The following is a 19,913-nucleotide window of genomic DNA, read 5'->3' as shown; positions in this document are numbered from 1 at the left end:
GGAAAGACTGAACGCCAGAAACCATCAAAGTTCGACACTTACTTCGTTTGAGATAAACCCCTTGTCTTGAACAAGACGGGACCAAGCAACAGTTATCTCCAGCTCAGAGTCGCCAAGGCGGCATTTAGAGGTATTAGCACTCTAGGTACAATAACTTGTCTAAGAGGAGTAAATTCATACAACAACTTGCAAAAGTGAATGCTGCAGTACACGAACTTGTATTGAGGGAGCAAATAGGTACAAAAGCAATCAGAAGGCGACATATGGCATTGAAAATTTTGCAAAAAGACCCATGTATGTTTTTTTATTTTGAACTGAGACCATGAGATGCTTTACACGCAGGTCCCACTGTCAGTTGGTTGACCAAATAATGTAAAATGAATGCATGAAGTGAGGTTTCAAACTCAAGCCCACAATAGCAAGCGCGCTGCACGCCATTACACCACGGACCAGTTGATGTCTGTTGTTGGACATTTCCCTTTATATCTTTACTATTAAATCTGAATCCGTTGGTACGTACGTCCCTCGCCTCGTCGCTAATACCTCTCGAGTCAGAGTCAGGCCCAGACGCTAATACCTCTAGAGTCAGGCCCACATATCGTTTACTATTAAATCAGATACACGATGAAGGAACGCACGCGGAGGTTGGTCATACACGATCTGTCTACCGCTGGGCCAATCAGACCGATCTACTGCCTTGCGGGCCAGGAGATACCAAAGAAACCGACTACAATTCTAACTTGGCCTGCTCCCATCACTCCCGTAAAAGAAATCTCCTGTGATCGACTCAGGTTTGAGCTACCTCTACGCGAGAACGTGATGACTTTGTACATGAAAAAGAAAATGCGAAAAAAGGAAAGGATAAATGAAGAAAAGGACGAGAGAAAAAAACATGATGGCTCATGCAATTGTTTAAATAAATTGTTATACACCCTGTGTTCCAAAAAAGCCGCTCAAGGTTATTTATATATATCTAGACATAGTTTTATTGTGTAGATACATTCGTACATAGATATATCTAGACATAGTTTTAGTGTGTACATACATTCATATATAGAAAAAGTTGAGCAGCTTTTTTAGGAAGATGGAATACTATTTTCAAGTTTATTTCATGTATAGAAGAACTTGTCAGAATATTCATGTTCAATTAAGATCGACGTGAGGGCCTACAAATTGAAAATTTCTAATTCTTTTGCCTAAGTTGTTGCACCTTTGTCCAAAAGAAAATGTACTCCCTTCTGCCAAAGTTAATTGGAGCGACTCATGAGTACACTGCATTAGACATAGTATATGGTCACGTAAAAAAATTGGAACGACTACTACTTTTTAGTTTATTTTATGTATAGAAGGATTTGTTATAATATTCATGTTCAAGTAAGACCGATGTGACTGTTTCCCAGTAAAGAAAAAAACTAGCAAAGTCTCTCGATCGGAAAAATTCACGTGGTCACTTCCGTCTATGGACACGTCTTTTTGTAAGGAACCAAATATCCAGTCACGTCTCAAGGTGTTGACAGTAGAAAATTAAGATATGGTGATTGCAGAGAAAAGGCAACAAATTACAAAGATTTTAGTAACACATGAACATGATAGAGCCCGATGAAGCAATTTCACGTGAGCATGTTTTAATTTGGAAGAACAAAAAAGACGTGTTTCCGATGATTATTTTGGTTCAATAATAAAAAATATAATTGTTTTCCTAAAAACATTGGCTCAACGCTTGTCTACCCGTAGCAACGCACGGGTATTATGCTAGTATGTATTAAACCGTGAATACGTTTCAAGCACAACTCACCGTGAATACCTGTTCAAGCACAACTGCTGGGCGCCCCGGCCTTCAATGCGCCCACTCATGTTCGAAACAAAGAAGGAGGGGTCGCAGTGGCAGCTACGGATGTGCGACCTGTCGCGCAAGTGCGCGTCGATGAATTGCTTGAGCTTTCCGGGCCTTACGACACAGTTCTCTTCGTCGATATACACACCTGTATTGCATGCCGTCATAGAGTGCTCTGCTCTCGATTTAGTAGTTAGTGTCGCACGTCGCACGTTGCACTGTAATAGCTAGTTGAACACATGTGAAAACCACTAACGAACAATGGGTGGGATTTATATCAAGTGCTTCGATGCATTACACCCATATCTATGAGCTAAAATAATTTTTTGATTCCCCACGTGTTGCTATATTAGTTGCTATGTTTTTTTTTCAATATGCATTGTTTCCACATTTTAAATCTGTACTGGCAGCTCTTGTGCTTATGCTTTTGCAATATAGTATTACTGTAAGCTATTATGAACAATGTACGGTTGCAGGTTACTCCTCCGCGTAACTCCTATAATAAAACTATGTCCTACTATTTGCAATAACATGGTGTGTGGTGTAATGGCGCGCGCATGTATGCTGCTGTGTTAGATTGTGAGTTCAATTCCCCACAACTTGCCAAAATGAGGGCGCAGTAGTGTGTTTAGAATCAGGCAATATTCCTTTCCGAGGTGGAGAGTAGCAAACAGCTCGGCCTCCATACTCAAAAGGCCATGGCATACCTTCAGTAACGCGGACACCCACGATAGTGGCTTGGACTGAATTTTCAAGCTCTTCAGAGCTTAACACTAGAGTGCAAAACTTCCCGACGAGAGGGGTATATAGAGTACATAACCTATCGCAGTAATACCAGACTCTACTCATCAACACTCTATCTTCAGACTTTGTTTTGCCCTTCACTTTCAGCTCGATTTCCACGTGAACAGGTTCCTCGGTCACAATTGCACGAGACGGGCCAGTCAAGCGTAGAAAAGGATCATGTTGGTTCAGTTCTTGGTAGTCATCTCTCCAACGGGAGAAGAGAATGTTACGATTGCGATCCACAGTGTCCCTGGCAGCCACCACACCGAACACTCGCAGTGGCCACTGCAATTCAAGAGGTCTTTTATTTCAGCGACTTTGATGGAGTACATCTGTAGAGTGCTGGAGACGAAAGCAGCAAATGGAGTGTCTCCCGTTGTACTGTGTGTGAAGTGCATAGAACTCAATGTCGTCATCTCTGTGAAGGTACCGTGCGATGCGGACCAATTTGATACCCAGCCACGTCGGTACCCATCAAAGGACTCCTCCTCAGTCAGTACCTTGTGCATAATGGCTTCCTTTCGCAACAACTCCAAGTTTGTCTTAGCGGAAGTGGGCAATACCTCACCCCTCCCCGGCCTTGGCTTCCTCAATCTCCAACCCAGAAGTCGAAATCGTCGGTGACACCTCGTCCAACAACACAGCGTAAATCTGCTTCAAGCTTTTCAAGATTGACTTCAGTTGGAAATCGACATTCCTTGGAGCCTGATTCTCAATCATCTGCAGCAAACTCTTCACTTCGCTGTGCATGTCATCCATATGGATCTGGATCTCATTCCTGCTATAGGAGTTAATCCTCAGCTTCGACTCGGCTTTTAGCTTCATGACGTCCCTTGGAGATAAGATCGAGAAAGGAGTAGAGCTCAGACCGAACCATGCCCTTGGCTTCACTACCCATCTCCTTAGCTTCCTCAGTCTCCAATTCAGAAGTGGAAATCCTTGGCGACACCTCATCCCACCTCTTGGCTTCACCTCCTTTCTCCTTGGCTTCCCCAATGTCAAATTCAGAAGTGGAAATCCTCGGCGACAGCCCATCCACCCCCTTGGCTTGCGCCATTGCTCTTTTGTTTGGTATCTCTGTAGATTGGATTCGACGGAGCGAAGAGAAAGAGATGTCTGCGCTGCATTCTACCGCATATAAGGTTCAACCCGGCCCACTAGATCGAGAGATACCGCCACCGCGGAAAAGCCTATACACCGACCGGGTCGGTGCTACCAGGCACCGCACACCCTGGTCGGGTATTCGATCTGGCCCATTTTCACCTTCTTTCTTTTTTCGTTTTCTATTTCTATTTCTGTTTTTTCTTTTTCTTTTTTCTGTTTTCTTTTTTGTTTCCTTTTCTTTTCTGTTTATTTTTCTTTTTGTTCAAAATCGAAAAAGTTCAAATTTGAAAATAGATCAAATTCGAAAAAGTTCAAATTTGAAAAGTGTTCAAAATGAAAAATGTCAAAGCTAAAAATTATTCGTATCGGAAAAAGTTCATAATCGAAAATTGTTCAAATTAAAAAATGTTCATTTTTCACAAAAATGTTCAAATTTTGGGAAAAACCGAATTTTTGAAAAAATGTTTATTCTAAAAAATGTTCAAATTTTGAAAAATGTTCAATCTAAAAAAATATTCAAATTTTGAAAAAAGATAAAAATTAAAGTTCCAGATATAAAAACGGAATAGAAAAATCATCTTTAAAAAAAACAAAAATATGTAAACAGAAAAGAAAAAGAAATAAAATAAGAAAAATAAAAACAACCTTACCTGATGGGCCCACTACACAACCACCGGGTCGGGGGTGTGCAACACCGCGTCCGCACCGACCCGGTCGGTGTATAGGAGGCCCCGCCACCGCCCACCAGGGTAAAAAATCTGGCAAATGTAGCAACAAACAAGGCCTCCTAAAAAGGCAAACAGGAGTCAATTGACCGGGCCAGCTGAGGCACAATTAATTCTAAAAAAATGATTTTTTATTTTTTTCCTCTTTGTTTTTATTTCTTTATTATTTTTTCCTTTCTTATTTTCTTTATTTTATTTTTACGATTTTTATTTTTCTTTTGTATTTCTTATGCACTTAATTTTTATGTTGTGTAAAAAATGTTCATGGTTAAGGAAGTTTCATGTTTTGAAATAAGTGCATGTTTAAGAAAACAAAAACTTAGCATGATCAATATCGATACTAATCTTAGCATGAACAATATAACTTTTCACCTATATAAAAATAAATGTTCAAGTGGTTTAAAATAATGTTCATGTATAATTTTGATAATATTTATTTTTAACACTAATTTATAAAATAAATAGCTACCAATCTTAGCATGAACAATATCGATACCCGGCACATTCTTCCATTCTAGAATCCCATATACGGTTGATTTTGTATCTAGGAATGTTGATACAAAGTACTGCATCACTCAAAGGGGAAAAGTAACAAACTATATGCATCAATACAAGATAGATCCTTTCGAACATCTGGACAAGTTTTGAGGGGATTTTTACACTGACATCATGTCATAATCAAATGATATGAAGGCAAGCAAATGCCTTCTTCTTGTTGACTACTAACTACAATTCTATGCAAAGTACTTTCGGCTTAATTAGTGACCAATATTTGCTTTAACAATTTACACATTATGCGGAATATCAGCTACAAAAAGAGCTGCAATCTGTGACAAGAGTTAAACCAAAAGAAATTGTGCATGTCTAGTAACTTCCTTAACTCTGTGCCGATTTATTATACCCAGTGTTATATCTTGTAATCAATATCGTTGTGTAACTTGGTCGCTAGGAACTGCCTGCCTGTACTACAACAGCTAAGTTGAATCATTGTTATGTTATAATATGTGTGAGTTAGAGAATAGAGATAGACTAGATTCAGAACCATCTTGTAGTCCAAGTCTATTCCCTCCATTGTACTTCTAAATATACCCCATGAAAGTGAAAGATCGAGATGTCGCCTAGAGAGGGGGGGGGGTGAATAGGCAATTACAAACTCTTGCGGATTTGTCTTGTAAGAATGCGAAATTAAACTATCGTTTAGTTTACAAGCACAAACCCTAAATATGCTAAGCTCAACTAAGTGTAACAATAGCAACTAGAGCTAAGCAACATAGGCACAAGATATATGTAGCACAAGTGATAGCAAGATATATGTACTTCAAGCACGATGGCTATCACAAGGAAAGAGAGCTCGGGTATAGAAATAACCGAGGCACGCGGAGACGAGGATGTATTCCCGTGTTCCCTTGCTTTGCAACAAGGTACGTCACGTTTGGAGGAGTGGAGGTCCCACGAAGGATTCCTCGCGCCACGAAGGCTCACCCTATTCTCCGAACCACACCCACGAAGGATAATGGCCCTTTCCTTATGGTTAGCTTTTCCTCTGCTCCGGAGATGACAAGCTCCACAACCACTTCACAAGCTCCACGAAGGAGAAGCCCGTGCCCCTTCATAATCTTCCACGAAGAGATCACCGGGACACCAACCAAGCCAACTAGGAGGTCACCCTCCAAGAGTAAGAAGCTCACGGTCTCTCACTCGAACAAATCGTGGTGGAGAGCTCAACACTATGCAATGATGCAAAGCAAGAACACCGGAGGTGTTCAAGTCCTTCACACTCAAATCCCACCAAAGCAACGAATGCTAGGATGAGATTGGAGAGGAAGAACAAGGGGGAAAGTCAACCAAAGACTCCAAGATCTAGATCCCAAGAGATTCCCTCACTTAGAGAAGAAACGGTTTGGTGGAAGTGTAGATCTAGATCTCCTCTCTCAAATCCTCAAGAATGAGCAAGAATGGTTGGAGGAATCAAAGGGGAGAGCAAGTTCTTCAAAATGGAACAATGGAGGTGAGAGAATGGGAAGAACTACTTGTCTCAAGGTGGGAGAAAGGTATTTATAGTGGGGGAGGAAGAAATAACCGTTGGGGAGAAAACAGGGTGAAAAACGCATAAAAAACGGGCAGAAAAACGGCCCAGCCGGCCACCAGGCCGGCCGACCGGAGCAGCAGCCGGACAGGCCAGCGTGCAGCCCGGTCGGACCGGCCCAGCAACCGGGCTGAGCAGAAAGCGCCCACGGGCGGCGGATAGGCGCGCGCGGGGCGAGCTGGCAGCCCAGCAGTGCGCGGGCGGCGCTGAGGGCAGGCCGCGCGGGGGAGGCGGCCCAGTAGCGCACGGGTGGCGCGGAGAGCAGGCCGCGCGGGGGAGGCGGCCGCATGGGCCGCGCGGCGGTGAGGTGGCCCAGTTGGCATTCCGGCCGGACCGGGGGGCGCGCCGGGCAGGCCGGTTGCGGACCGGGCCTTCGGCCGGTCGTGGGCCAACATGCCACTGGAGGCTGCCCGGATGGCAGCAGCGCCCGGGCCGGTCACGACCGGGTGGGCCGGCGCGTGGCCCGGCAGGCCGGCCGGCCGACCGGCTGCCCCTCCCCCTTTTTTCTTTTCCTTTTTATTCTTTTCCCTTTTTCCTTTTTCTTTAATAACTAATGCCCCCGAACTCCGATTGACATGAAACCAATTTTGTTGGAAAGATAACGACGAATAGAACCCCAACAAATATGGAGACTCCTCACAGAATATTTTAGATGATTTTAGAGAGGGAGTCTCCCACCGTCAAGAAACGGTGAAGACGTCCAAACTCGAAAACGCAATAGAAGATGCATGCGGATTCCGTTTTCGATGAACTTGGGCTTGTTGTAAAGCTAGCAACAAGCTCAAGAACCTCACACAGAGAAACACTAAGAAGCAATATATAAGGATATGCAAAGTATGCAAATGATTGTGCTCCCTAAGACGATGTGATCAAGTTACTCAACCGAAAGCCCCTCTTAATAGTGCGGCTATCTATCCTATAATCCGGTCTCCCAACAACCACCTTGAGACCGGTAAAAGGAAAACCTAGCAAGGCCATACCTTTGCCTTGCGCATCCCGCTTGATCTTGATGATAGCTCTTCAAGCTCCACTCAAACCGGAATGCCTCACTTGATCATCGTCGCTTCGTGAAGACTCACAAATGCTCCCCCATACACCATGATGGGAAAGCTCTATTGATGCACATCTTCACATGTCCATTATCACCAAATGGACGGCAAGCTTCAAGCATGTGATCCACTTGAGATGCTCATCTTGAACTTGCCCGACTTAACCTTGTACCTTCTCATACTCTCATAAGATAGAGCATGGCTAATATTGAGTTCCACATAAGAACTCCATCTTCATTTCTTCTTCTTGATCATATCACATATGTATCTTCAAACCGATGATCTTGATGCCAATACACAAGGTATACCTTTATCTTCATGGCATCCATACTTGAATCCAACACATGGAATACAAGTAGTACCTATGGAATATTCCTTCATATAAACTCAATGAAAACATTAGTCCATAGGGGTTGTCATTAAATACCAAAACCACACATAGGGGCAATATACCCTTACAGAAAGTCACCATAATAAACCCAAAACAATTCTATATCATTTATTTTGACGTGTTGTGTTGTTTTACCATACATGTAACATCTGCAAAGCTACCTTTGTTACCCCTCTCTCTGGCGTTCGGGAAATCCCGAAAATTTGGGATAAAAAAATTCGGGACCTGGAAAATGACACCCGAAAATTCATCAAATTTTTTTGTCTCCCGACAATTCGGGTACCTGACAGTTCGGGTTATCCTGAAAATCCCGATTTATATACTGAACAAAAGAAGAAAGGGAGATTCAGGCTTTCATCATCGTTTCTACATGTCTCCACGACGCGCCAGAGAGCAGCTTGCCGGTCTCCACGACGAGGAGCCGAGGAGGATGGAGGGTGGATGACGATGGGGAGGTAACAACGAGGAGGCGACGGGCCGTGGAGAGCGGCGGCTGCGCACCGTGTCGATCGGAGGCAGACGGCAGTGGGCCGTGGTGAGCGGCGCTGCGACGGGGAGGTGTCGACGAGGAGGCGGTAGGCCGTGGCGAGCGGCGGCTCTGGGTGAGGTTGTGGTGAGCGGCAGCTCTGGGTGAGGTTGTGGTGGCGGTGGAGTGGGGTGTGGGGGGTCTTGCCGTCTGGGAGTAAGGAAAGGGCAGAGGCTACGTGCGTGGAGTCGTGGAAGAGCTAGACTGGTAGTCTAGGGTTTACTCTCGGGCCACTTGGGCTGGGCTGGGCTAGATGAAATCTAGCCTTTGTATAGTTGTTGATGGGCTCTTCGGGAGTTTCGGGAGATTCATTTCAGGAAATCGAAACACACTCCCGAATAAGTGCTCGGGTTTTTCGGGTTTGGGATATTTGGGTTCGGGATCGGCAATTTCGGGTTCGGGATTCAGGATTTGGGAATTGTGCCCGAAGAGAGTTAGAGCATCTCTAGTAGAGCCCGGAAAAATGCAAACCGAAAGCGCGAGTTCAGTTCACCGAAAACGCAAATTCTGTCGAATTTCGCAGTGGCGTAGAATAGAACCCGTAAAATGAAACTGAAAACTGGAATTCAAATTGGCGCGGGTAAGTTTAGGCGATGATCATAGTTCATACATGAAATAGATGCTCCGATTGCGCATCGATACGTACATACTGCGGGGAATTGACATTATACTAGTACACCGGCAACCTACCTAGCTAAAATGAGCAAAATGCGGCCTACTAGCTATGGCGCGCGCGGCGGTGCCGGTGCTGGCGGAGATCGTCGGCGGCGTGAAGTCTTCACACGTCGTCCTTGTCAAGCTCGACTATTTCGAGCTTGACCTTGCGGACGCGGGCCTCCCGGTGGGCCGCCTCGTACTCCCGTACTTGGCGGACGGCGTCGGCTTCTTCACGGCGAAAGCGGGCCCACGCCTCCGCCTCGCTGATGGCGAACGTCTGCGCCATCACCGCCTCCTCCTCGTCGCTGCCGTGGACGTAGTCCCGGCGGAGAAGGTTGGAGAGCATGCGGGGACGAGGTTGTCCTCCTCGACGGTCCCCGCGAAGCGTGGCTGGATGTAATGTCCCAGGTTTAGAGACGATCGAGGGGTAGATTTTAGAAAGGGATGTGCATTGCATAGTAAATTCTGGGGAAATTTCGCGCTTTTAAACAAAAACTGCATCGAAGGGGGACAAGTTTCTCTCTCGACACCTTACGGGGTTAGGGTTTCGAGAGTGCGACAAACTTGCTTCTCACTTCACTAGTTTAGGGTTTTCGAGAAGAGAGGGGAGAGTTCACATGATTGAATTCTAAATGTTATGACATGATTAAATTCAAACCAAGGTTGAATTTGAATTTCAAATTCAAACATTAAATAATTACTTAAATAATTCAATTGAGGAAATTCATTAAGTAAATGATCAATAATAAATAAGATGAACAATTATATTAAAGAAAAGCTCATTAGAGAAAACTTTGAGCTTTATTGATCATCACACAAATTACAATGTCATTACAATATCCATAAGTGAAATAAAAGGATAATACAACACATCACATAAATGGGCAGAATAGAAGAAAGAAAAATAAAGAAAAAATTACAATTTATTGATCCTAGACTAAACTCTACAAGATCATCTTCATCTGATCTTGTATATGATGAACTCCAAGTCCATTTTGATCCATTCTTGATTCCTGCACAAAATCACAAAGAAGAAGAACAAATTATGCCAAGTGGCAAAGCCACTTGGCAGATTAAAAGAAGTTAAAATGGTGGATAATATCACGGCTCTGCTGAGCTGATCCTCTCCGAGCCAGATTCACATGATGCGGTTCACACACACACACAAGCGGCACACACGGCGGGTGTGCATGCTCACCACCAAGCCACTTGCTTGTGCATGTGGCACAACACACACACGGCATCGGTGAGTCACCCAAAGTAGCCGAGGCCAAGGCTGTCGACCGGGGAGAGCCTAGGAGCACCATATAAAAGCTTTTCGGAAGCCAAACCCTAGTCATTTGCTCATCCATCGACAGGCGAGTTGTGGTAAGTTATCAAGAACAGCCAAGAACACCAAGAACGAGGTGAACGGCTAGAGCTGTCTCATCTTTTCACAATCACCGAGAAATTAAACCAAGACTTCAAGCTTGCTAGGAGGAGCGAGGGCAAGCAAAAGACCACCGAAGCAAAACCTCTACACCAACACTCATTTTCTAGGAGGCTGGAGTGAGGTATACCACACAAAAGCACGAGCAAGATCATATCTTGCTCATAAATAAGCATACAATGCATCACGGGAGCACGGGAGGGTAGAATACCCGGTGTGTGTCATCATGCGGCTAGCAAGCCAATTGGTGCAAGCAAATATGGGTAAAGACTCTAGGAAATCAGCCTATGGGAACATCGGACATGCAAAGCGATGCATAACTGAAGAAATCCAGCAAAAGATGAAATCCTAGTCTAGCCTAATCCACACACTTAGCACCTACAGCTAGCTAAGGCCATCAGACATTAGACAAATCTTTGTCTATTTGATTTCAACATCAAAAAGCTACTGGAAATCCAATAAATGAATCACCAGACAACATTTGGTAAGCAACAGCAAGCCATCAGATAGGGGAGCCATCCCAGGGCAGCACTTGTATGCTTGCCGGGATCACCTCAACCCTTAACCAATTCCGGCAAAGAAACCATGCACGAGATATCATCACCCGGTAGGGTTCAAAAGGAGGGTTAGGGTACACAACCGGGTGTTGGCATCCATCTAACCCTACCAAATCCATTGAGATGATCATCATTGAATCTCGGTTCACATCATTTATCCATCTAATCAAGCAAGGATAAACGAGATAAATGAAACAGACAAGCAATTGATGCACTAGGGTCTTGCCAATAATCAAATGGATCATGACAGGCATCAATTGATGCTTAAGCAAGCAACAGCACACACCAGGCCAGGCCTGTGTGATACACAAGAGAGCAACAGTGAGGCACAGACACCAAAGGGCAAGTTTGTTTCAAGCAAGCGGTGATCATATGAACACCAGAGGTTTGATAGAGCATGCTACTGCATACTAGAACTCATTCTAGGCAATTCACATATGAGCAGATAATTAAATAACTGAACAATTGCCACACAGATAAGAGCATCAGGCTTTACAATTGTATCCAGAAGCACATCAAAGGCTTGATGAACCAAAGGATCACAATATACAAGAAAAGCACATGTAACTCCATCACTAAATCACTCTGCTAAGCCAGCAGTACAGCTCAATGGAGCATAATAATGTATATGAACTAAAGAAATTAGCTCAAAGGCAACGGCACTTGTTAAATATACAATAATTACCACCACAACCAAGCCGGGGACAAGATTAAGCACGGCGATAAGCCAAGCACAGCGATAAGCCAAGCACGGCAATAAGCTAAGCACGGCTAGGATCCATGGCAACGGCAAGCAAAGCGGTAGAGCACATAGGTATAGAAGCGGCGGCACAATCATGGGATGCCAGAGCATCCGAGAGGGAGGTGAAGAGGTAGAACAGATAGCGAGAGGAGAAGGAGGAGCACATACGGGGAGGAGGTGGTCGACATGACCACGGCGGCCACGGCGGCGCACGCCGGTGCACACGGCGGCACCGGGCCTGGCCAAGCCAAGCCACGGCGACCACCACGGCACCCCGGCGCGGCACCACGCGCCACGGGGAGCGTCGGGAGGAAGGTCCACGGCTTCTCCAACGCGCGGTGGCGGCGGACGCCAAGGTCGGGCGCACGGGGAGTCGATGGCGAGCGAACGGGGACGCAAGCGTCGGATCGACGCGGACCACCATGTCCGCCGTCGAGAGGCGGTCCGGATCCACACCATCTCGTCGCCGGCGATGGCCGGAGGCGGCCGGATCGCGGCGACGGCGGAGGCGATTTCGGCGTCGCGAGGAGCCGAGAGGGGGATTAGGGTTAGGACTCGGCGAGAAGACGACGCGGCTGGGTCGGTTGGACCGAGCCCGGTGGGCTGGTCCAACCTAACCAGCTCGGTCTCTCGACAAGTGGGGCCGAGGGGTATTTTGGGCATTTTCCAAAATACCCATTTAAACAAGAATTTCCAAGAATTTTCTAAAATAAAATATAACTCCAAAAAAATAAATAAAAATATGAAAATGTATCAGCATAAAATTCTCTACCTAAATAAAATATCAAAGAGAATTTTTGAAGACAATTAAGAATGAGTCTTAATTTGAGGATTTAGATAATCATTTAAATCACACATATATTTTTCAATAATAAAAATAAGTCCATTAATACCTTTAGACTTCAAAACACCTTGACAACATTTCAAGGTTGGATTTACCCTAAATCAAGTATCCCTAAGATGTTCTTAGTATCTAACCTCTCATAAAATAACAACGACATCGGAAAGGGGAAACAAACCCTAAAGCTGGAATCATGCATTATTGCTTCTTTAACCATTGCCCTTATCGGACAATGATGCTATTTTTCAGAACAAGAGGACAAGGGTCAGTCCATACCTTCCAAGCTGCAGAACTTTGCGGTGTTCGGGCAAGTTCATCACTTGCTCATGTCATTTGAGTATTTCTATCAAATTACTTGCAAAGTATTATGGTTATCACTATTGCATAAAATCAAAACCACTACTTTCATAACTATGAATATGACTATGTGGTGGGCAATGGAACCATGGATTGTGTTGATATGGTGGAGGTTCCATTGCACGGGTTTATATCCATCTAGGATTAAACAACAAATGTCGCCGATGATTCTTGTGCCGTAATACCCGTGTTAACCATAAGATCCGGAGTGGGACGGAGTAGTCAAAAGTGTTTCCACCTCTCGTTCATCAACGGATGCGCTTACCGTAGCGGTTGTGTACGGCGGAACAACCGGAGGGTGGGGATCCCATTCTAATTCCCCACGGTAAAGCATTGCTTGCCGTAGCGGTTGTGTCTTGCGGAACAACCGGAGGGTGGGGATCCCATTCTAATTCCCCACGGTAATGCGGTCTATGATGGGTTGCGGCCACCGGCGTAGGAGTGTATGGTAAGAGCCCGGCACTTGTTGTCGTGGTCGGGGTCCACCACGAAATTACGGGAATAATGGGACCGACGTGGACCCAGGGTCGGCGCATGCAACAAAGGGTGGGTGTTCGAGGTAGCGGAGGAACATGATTGGCTAGACCTTATACCGGGCCTCACACCGAAGGAAGTGTGGACGGGAAAGCTGCCCGGTTGGCACCAAGGTTAAGATCTCTTATGGGTAAAGCAACACACCTCTGCGAGTGTAAGAGCGTGACTGTCACTCCCTGTTCCGGGATTGAGGAGCTGCGAACGCGGCCGGAAAGGAGCTCCATGAAGTTCTAGTAAACCGGTGAAGGGCTGACGGACATAGCTCTTTGAAATAAAAGCAACCTCTTGAAGAAATGTTTATCAAAACTTGCATTGGTATTAGACTTTACGGTCTAATATCGTAGCTAGTGCATAAAACACCTCTTACCTATAATGAACTTGTTGAGTACGCTCGTACTCATACCACTCTTAAACCCCATGCTTAGATTGTGCGAACCGTACGGAGGAGGACTACGACGGCAATGATGGAGCCGAGATCATAGGCTACGAGGAACCGGACCTTTCGGGAGGAGTGGAAGGCGTAGACTACATCATCGTCTACGGATCCGGGGAGGCTTCGGAGGAGAACAAGCCTAGAGATATCGAGGAGTAGTAGTAGCCGAGCAGCACAAACTCTTACTACGGAGCTGCTCGATTAAATAAATGTTTAGTTTAATGAGACAATGGTATTGTAAGTTAAGTTGGGTTCGCCTCGAACCCGGGAGTTATCCTCTTAGGACCCAAGAGGAGCTCAGAGACGACTTGTGTATGATGATTGTAATAATATGTGAATGAGTTATGGACCCTGCTATGTTCGTTGTACTACTGCGAGGGATGTAATATTTGCGGAATGGTACTTCGCGAATGTTATATCAACGGCGGCATACTACAACATGCGGTGGTATGCGGGGTCACCACGGTTGGTATCGAGCAAAAGCTTTGACCTTAGGTTGGAACCTAGTAAATGGGACTAAAACGTTAGGAGTCAAATAGGATTAGTAAAGAGTTCTCTAAAAATATGGTGTATATTCAATTGAGAATACAACAACCATATCTTTTAGTGCGATAATTCTTTATTATCTCTATTATGATGCATTATTACTAATCTCATAATCTTTCTATTCTACGGCCAACATGGCAAGTTCACGACCGGGGAGAAACGTGAAAGTTATGGATTCAACGGCTGAGCGAGTACCAAGGAGGGTAGCCAGATATCCTACGAGCCATGTTACTAGAATTTGGGTGCGATCCCCAGATTCCAGTAAAGAAGTACATGTTTTATGATGGTCCGGTGTTGGCCAAGTGCAGAGTAGGACTGCGACTTCCCGAATCTTTGGGATTGAGCGTAGTCATGCCAGCTGGGGAAGCAAGGACAACCAATACAGCCTACCATATAGCTGTTATGAGAGCCATAACAGACATTCGGGAGCATAAGACGAAAGCGCTTATGGGTTCCGAATTCACCCACATTCCTCATATGGAGGAAGATAATGATCCCATGCTTGAATCATTTCAAATATGCCAAAAGTAAACCCAGCTGAAGCAGCCAAATATATGGACAACAGCCGTAACTTCATATCATTACTCTTTCAGTTGAATAATCATCTGATAGGAGCTATTGATACGATGCTTGAGGAGTTCACTGAACCCAAGGAGGAGAGTAGGGGCAAAGAACCTATGGAGAATGTGGTACACACACCGGTTTACTCAGGTGGTGACTACATCGGTTTTGATCCACTTGCACGTGAACCTACACATGTTACACACGGGAACTATACGGGTAGTTCCTATGGGGGATACGAAGGAGGCGAGGAATCCGGAAACAATCGGCGTTCAGAGACTCCAATCGAGAATTCCAGGGGTTGGCGTTGGGGAGATGATACGGGAACCCATAGTACTACTGCGTACTATGATGGAGAGATGAATGATGACGCAACAACCCAAAACCAGAGTTATCCTAGTAATGAAGGAGTGGATGGAGGATATCCGACACAGGTTGAGTCGGGTATGGGTTTTGGTAATCCTTATGGTGGGGCTACAGGAGAGTACACCCGATGGGTGGATTATGATGCACTCAACGATCGGTTCATGAACAACGATTTCTCCTTAGGATCATCATCGGACTCGGATTACAAGCCAACGGGGAGACCTTATGTTCCGGGGTCTATCGGGAGGACGACACGTTCGGCTGGATGGAAGCTCTGGAATGTACGGGAGTGAAGGCTGATTAGAAGACCACCAAGGGAGGCGTGGCTATAATACACAAGTACCACGTGTATTATAGTTTGTAACATTTGTATAAATTTGTACATATACTTTAATAAGTGAGTTTGCATACTCACATCGACTTGAGTTATGTAATAAGACCACTTATGTATGTAAATATATGGTATATGTTTTGTATGATTTGGATTTGCTTCTTGATTTCCATTGCGTGACTAGTTATGTGCACAATGTTGAGCTCAGAAAACTTGCGCATGGAGTAATTATGAGTATCATCTTGTGTTGCAGAACTAGGGGAATTATGTCGGGAACGTTAGGAAACGAGGCGAAGCGCGGCGCATGGAGCGCGAAGCAAAGGAGAAGGAAGAGGCTGAGGGTGCAGCCGAGAGATCGGTTTCCACCACCACCACCACCCATGACGCAGCAAAACTTTATCCGGTACATGCAAGCGGCGGAAGAGAGGCGGCGTGTAACACTGGAGCTGCGAGAACAAATTCCTTCGGGACCGATGCGGCGAGAATAGGGTGGAGAGACACGAGAACCGGGGAGTCTCGTTAGCGGACTTCCGGAACACCAAGCCGATATCTTTCGCATACGCGCCCGAGCCGATGGACGCGGAAGATTGGGCTGATGGATGCGAGCGCAAGCTCAACAACATTGGATGCAATGACCAAGAGAAGGTCCGATATGCTACCCATCTGTTGTGTGGACCTGCCGCATCATGGTGGGACAACATTGTAGCCGTGTATCCGGCGAGGAAAGGTATTTACACGGGAGGAGTTCGCAAGGAAGTTCGGGGAATCCAATGTCCACTGAAAGTATCGTGGAACTAAAGCGTCGAGAGTTCGAGAGTCTCGAGCGGAAGGACAAGGCAATCCTGACCTATGTCGGGGAGTTTTCGAAGCTGTCCGGTATGCGGTTGAGGAAGTTAATACCGAGGACAAGAAGAAAAAGAGATTTACGAGGGGTTAAGTCCCCGAGTTTAAAGTGCGGCTGCGGATGATGAGAGCAACGGAATTCCAAGAGGCTGGTGGATGCAGCCATCACTCTTGAAGATGACTTTAAACAAGCTGCAAGAAGAGAAGAGGAAGAAGGCCAAGTATGAGCCTAAAAGGTTTGTTAGTAACAAGCCTAACACCAGCTTGAGTTTCAAGCCCAGATATAACAACAACAACAGCAACTACTACGGCAGTAGGAAGAATCAGGCATTCCAGACTGCAAATCAAATAGTTTGCAGAAGCTGTGGATTTACGGGGCATATTGCCAAGGATCTGTAAGAAGCCAAAGATTATTTGCTTTGGTTGTCGCCGGGAGGGGCACATCTTTGAAGGACTGCCCCAAGAGAAACACGGGAGGAGGTCAATGCGGAGGAGGAGGAAATCGAGGAAACACGGAGGGAATTGGAAGAATAAGAAGCCCTTCGGCAAGCTGAGCTGTACCGGTCTGGAGGAGGTGGTCAACTCGACCGGGCGGTGATAGGTACGCTTCGGATACTCACTCATCCTGGCAAAGTACTTTTTGATACTTGGTGCAACTACATCATTCATTTCTCAACAATTCATCATCAAACATGGGATTAGTTGCACTAAGTTAGATACACCCATAACCATACTTTACGCGGGGAACGATAGTAGTAACCCATGCCAAACAAAAACAAGTCATTATGATCAACAAGTGCGCGTTTGACGCGGACTTGTTCATTTTACCGATGAAGGACATTGATGTCATTCTTGGTATGAGCTGGTTAGAAGCTAATGGAGCATTGATCGGCTGTGTAAACAAGACGGTGTCTTTGAAAAGTCCCGATGGAAGTAGAATGATCTACCAAGGCGACAAACATACACGGATTGAAGTGGAGCTACGGCTGAATAGCATGAAGGAGGTGAAGTTAGAAGATATCCCTGTAGTAAATGAATTCCAGGGATGTGTTTCTGCGGAATTACAGTATGCCACCAGATAGGGAGATAGAATTCACTATCGACCTAATTCCAGGAACAGCTCCGATTGCCAAAGCACCATATAAAATGGGGCCTAAGGAGTTGAAAGAGCTTAAGGAGCAATTGGATGACTTGGAACAAAAGGGATTCATTCAAGAGAGTGTTTCACCATGGGGATCACCTGTGATCTTCGTGGATAAAAGGGATGGAGGAAGAAGGATGTGCGGAGACTATAGAAATCTGAACAACGTCACAATCAAGAACAAGTATCCACTTCCAAGGATACAAGATCTATTTGATCAAGTAAGAGGAGCGGGAGTCTTTTCCAAGATTGATCTAAGATCCGGTTATCACCGAGATAAAGATCAAGAAGGAGGACGTTCGAAAGCTGCCTTTGTCTCAAGGTATGGACACCATGAATACCTTGTAGTACCTTTTGGATTAACCAATGCCCCAGCAATATTCATGAATCTCATGAACAAGATCTTCATGCCATATCTAGACAAGTTTGTCATCGTATTCATCGATGATATCTTGATATATTCCAAGAACAAGGCGAGCATGCCGATCATTTGAGGTTAGTGTTGCAAACACTAAGGGAACATCAACTCTATGCCAAGCTTAGTAAGTGTGAATTACTGGCTAGATCAAGTGGAATTTCTTGGTCATGTCATTAGCAAAGATGGAATCGCTGTCAACCCGAGCAAGGTAGCGGCGGTTCTAGAATGGGAAGCACCGAAGGCTGTCAAGGAGATCCGAGGATTCCTAGGAATGGCGAGGATATTATCGGAGATTCATTGAAGGATTCTCCAAGATAGCGGGACCAATGACAAAGGCTGTTAAGAAAGAACACACCATTCGTGTGGTCGGAGGAGTGTGAGAAAAGTTTTCAAACTCTAAAAGAGAAACTCACCACGGCACCGGTGTTAGCGAGTTCACGAAGTCGGCAAGGACTACACCGTGTCTTGTGACGCATCCAAACATGGATTGGGTTGTGTACTCATGCAAGATCGGAAAGTGATATCTTATGGATCGAGGCAACTCGGACCTCATGAAGTAAACTATCCAACACATGACTTGGAATTAGCGACGATCGTATTTGCACTCAAAACTTGGAGACATTTTCTCTATGGAGCTAAGTGTGAGCTCTATACGGATCATAAAAGCCTCAAATATTTCTTCACTCGAAGGAACTCAACATGAGGCGAGAAAAGATGGCTAGAATTGATTAAGGACTATGATGCGACAATCAATTACACACCGAGGAAGGCTAATGTTGTAGCGAGATGCCACGAGTAGAAAAAGTACCGGAGGAGTAGAACAAGAAATATCACCGGAGTTGAGGAAGGAAATAAGCCAAGCCCAAATACAACTTTGGGAGAAGGAAGCCCATGAAGGATTATCGGCGTTGCAAGTAGCCGATGAGTTGAATGTCAATCTGAAGAATGAGATAATGATGGGTCGGTTGGACGATCCATTCATTGCAGAAGAGATGAGGAGAATAGATGAGGGAAGACCATCGAGAATTTCATCGTGGAGAATGCTGGATCATTATGGTTCCGGAAAAGAATTTGCGTTCCGGATATTGCTGAAATTAAGGAAGTAATACTCGAGAAGCTCATCAAACACCATATTCCATACATCCGGGAAGTACAAAGATGTATATGGATCTAAAGGAACTATTACGGTGGAATAATATGAAGAGAGAGATAGCACAATATGTTGCGAGAATGCCATACACATCGGCGAGTGAAGGCTGAACATCGAGTCCGGCGGGGAAGTTACAACCTCTACCTATTCCGAGTGGAAATGGGAGGAAATAGGGATGGATTTCATCACCGGACTACCCATGACTAATAAAAAGAAGGACATGATATGGGTAATCGTGGACCGGTTGACGAAAAGTGCACACTTCTTAGCGGTAAACCAACGGGACAAAGGAGAGAAACTCATTGATCTTTACATCAAGGAGATCGTGAGTAAGCATGGAGTACCTAAGAAGATAGTATCGGATCGAGGATCCGTGTTCACATCGGCATTTTGGAAGCAACTCCACGAAGCTTTGGGATCCAAATTGGATTATAGTACCGCTTATCATCCACAAACGGGTGGACAAACCGAGAGAACCAATCAGATCTTAGAAGATATGCTTAGGG

General features: G+C 45.2%; 1 pseudogene; it reads right to left on the bottom strand.

Annotated features, from left to right (window-relative positions):
* Positions 1-2,419: 2,419 nt before the first annotated feature.
* LOC124656268 lies at positions 2,420-3,129 on the bottom strand (annotated as a pseudogene).
* Between the last annotated feature and the right edge of the window lie 16,784 nt (positions 3,130-19,913).

Source organism: Lolium rigidum, chromosome 5, assembly GCF_022539505.1.
Source record: "Lolium rigidum isolate FL_2022 chromosome 5, APGP_CSIRO_Lrig_0.1, whole genome shotgun sequence".
In the NCBI taxonomy this organism is placed as follows: domain Eukaryota; kingdom Viridiplantae; phylum Streptophyta; class Magnoliopsida; order Poales; family Poaceae; genus Lolium; species Lolium rigidum.
Note: the sequence above shows the minus strand (reverse complement) of the source record. Positions and strands in the feature narration are given on the sequence as shown.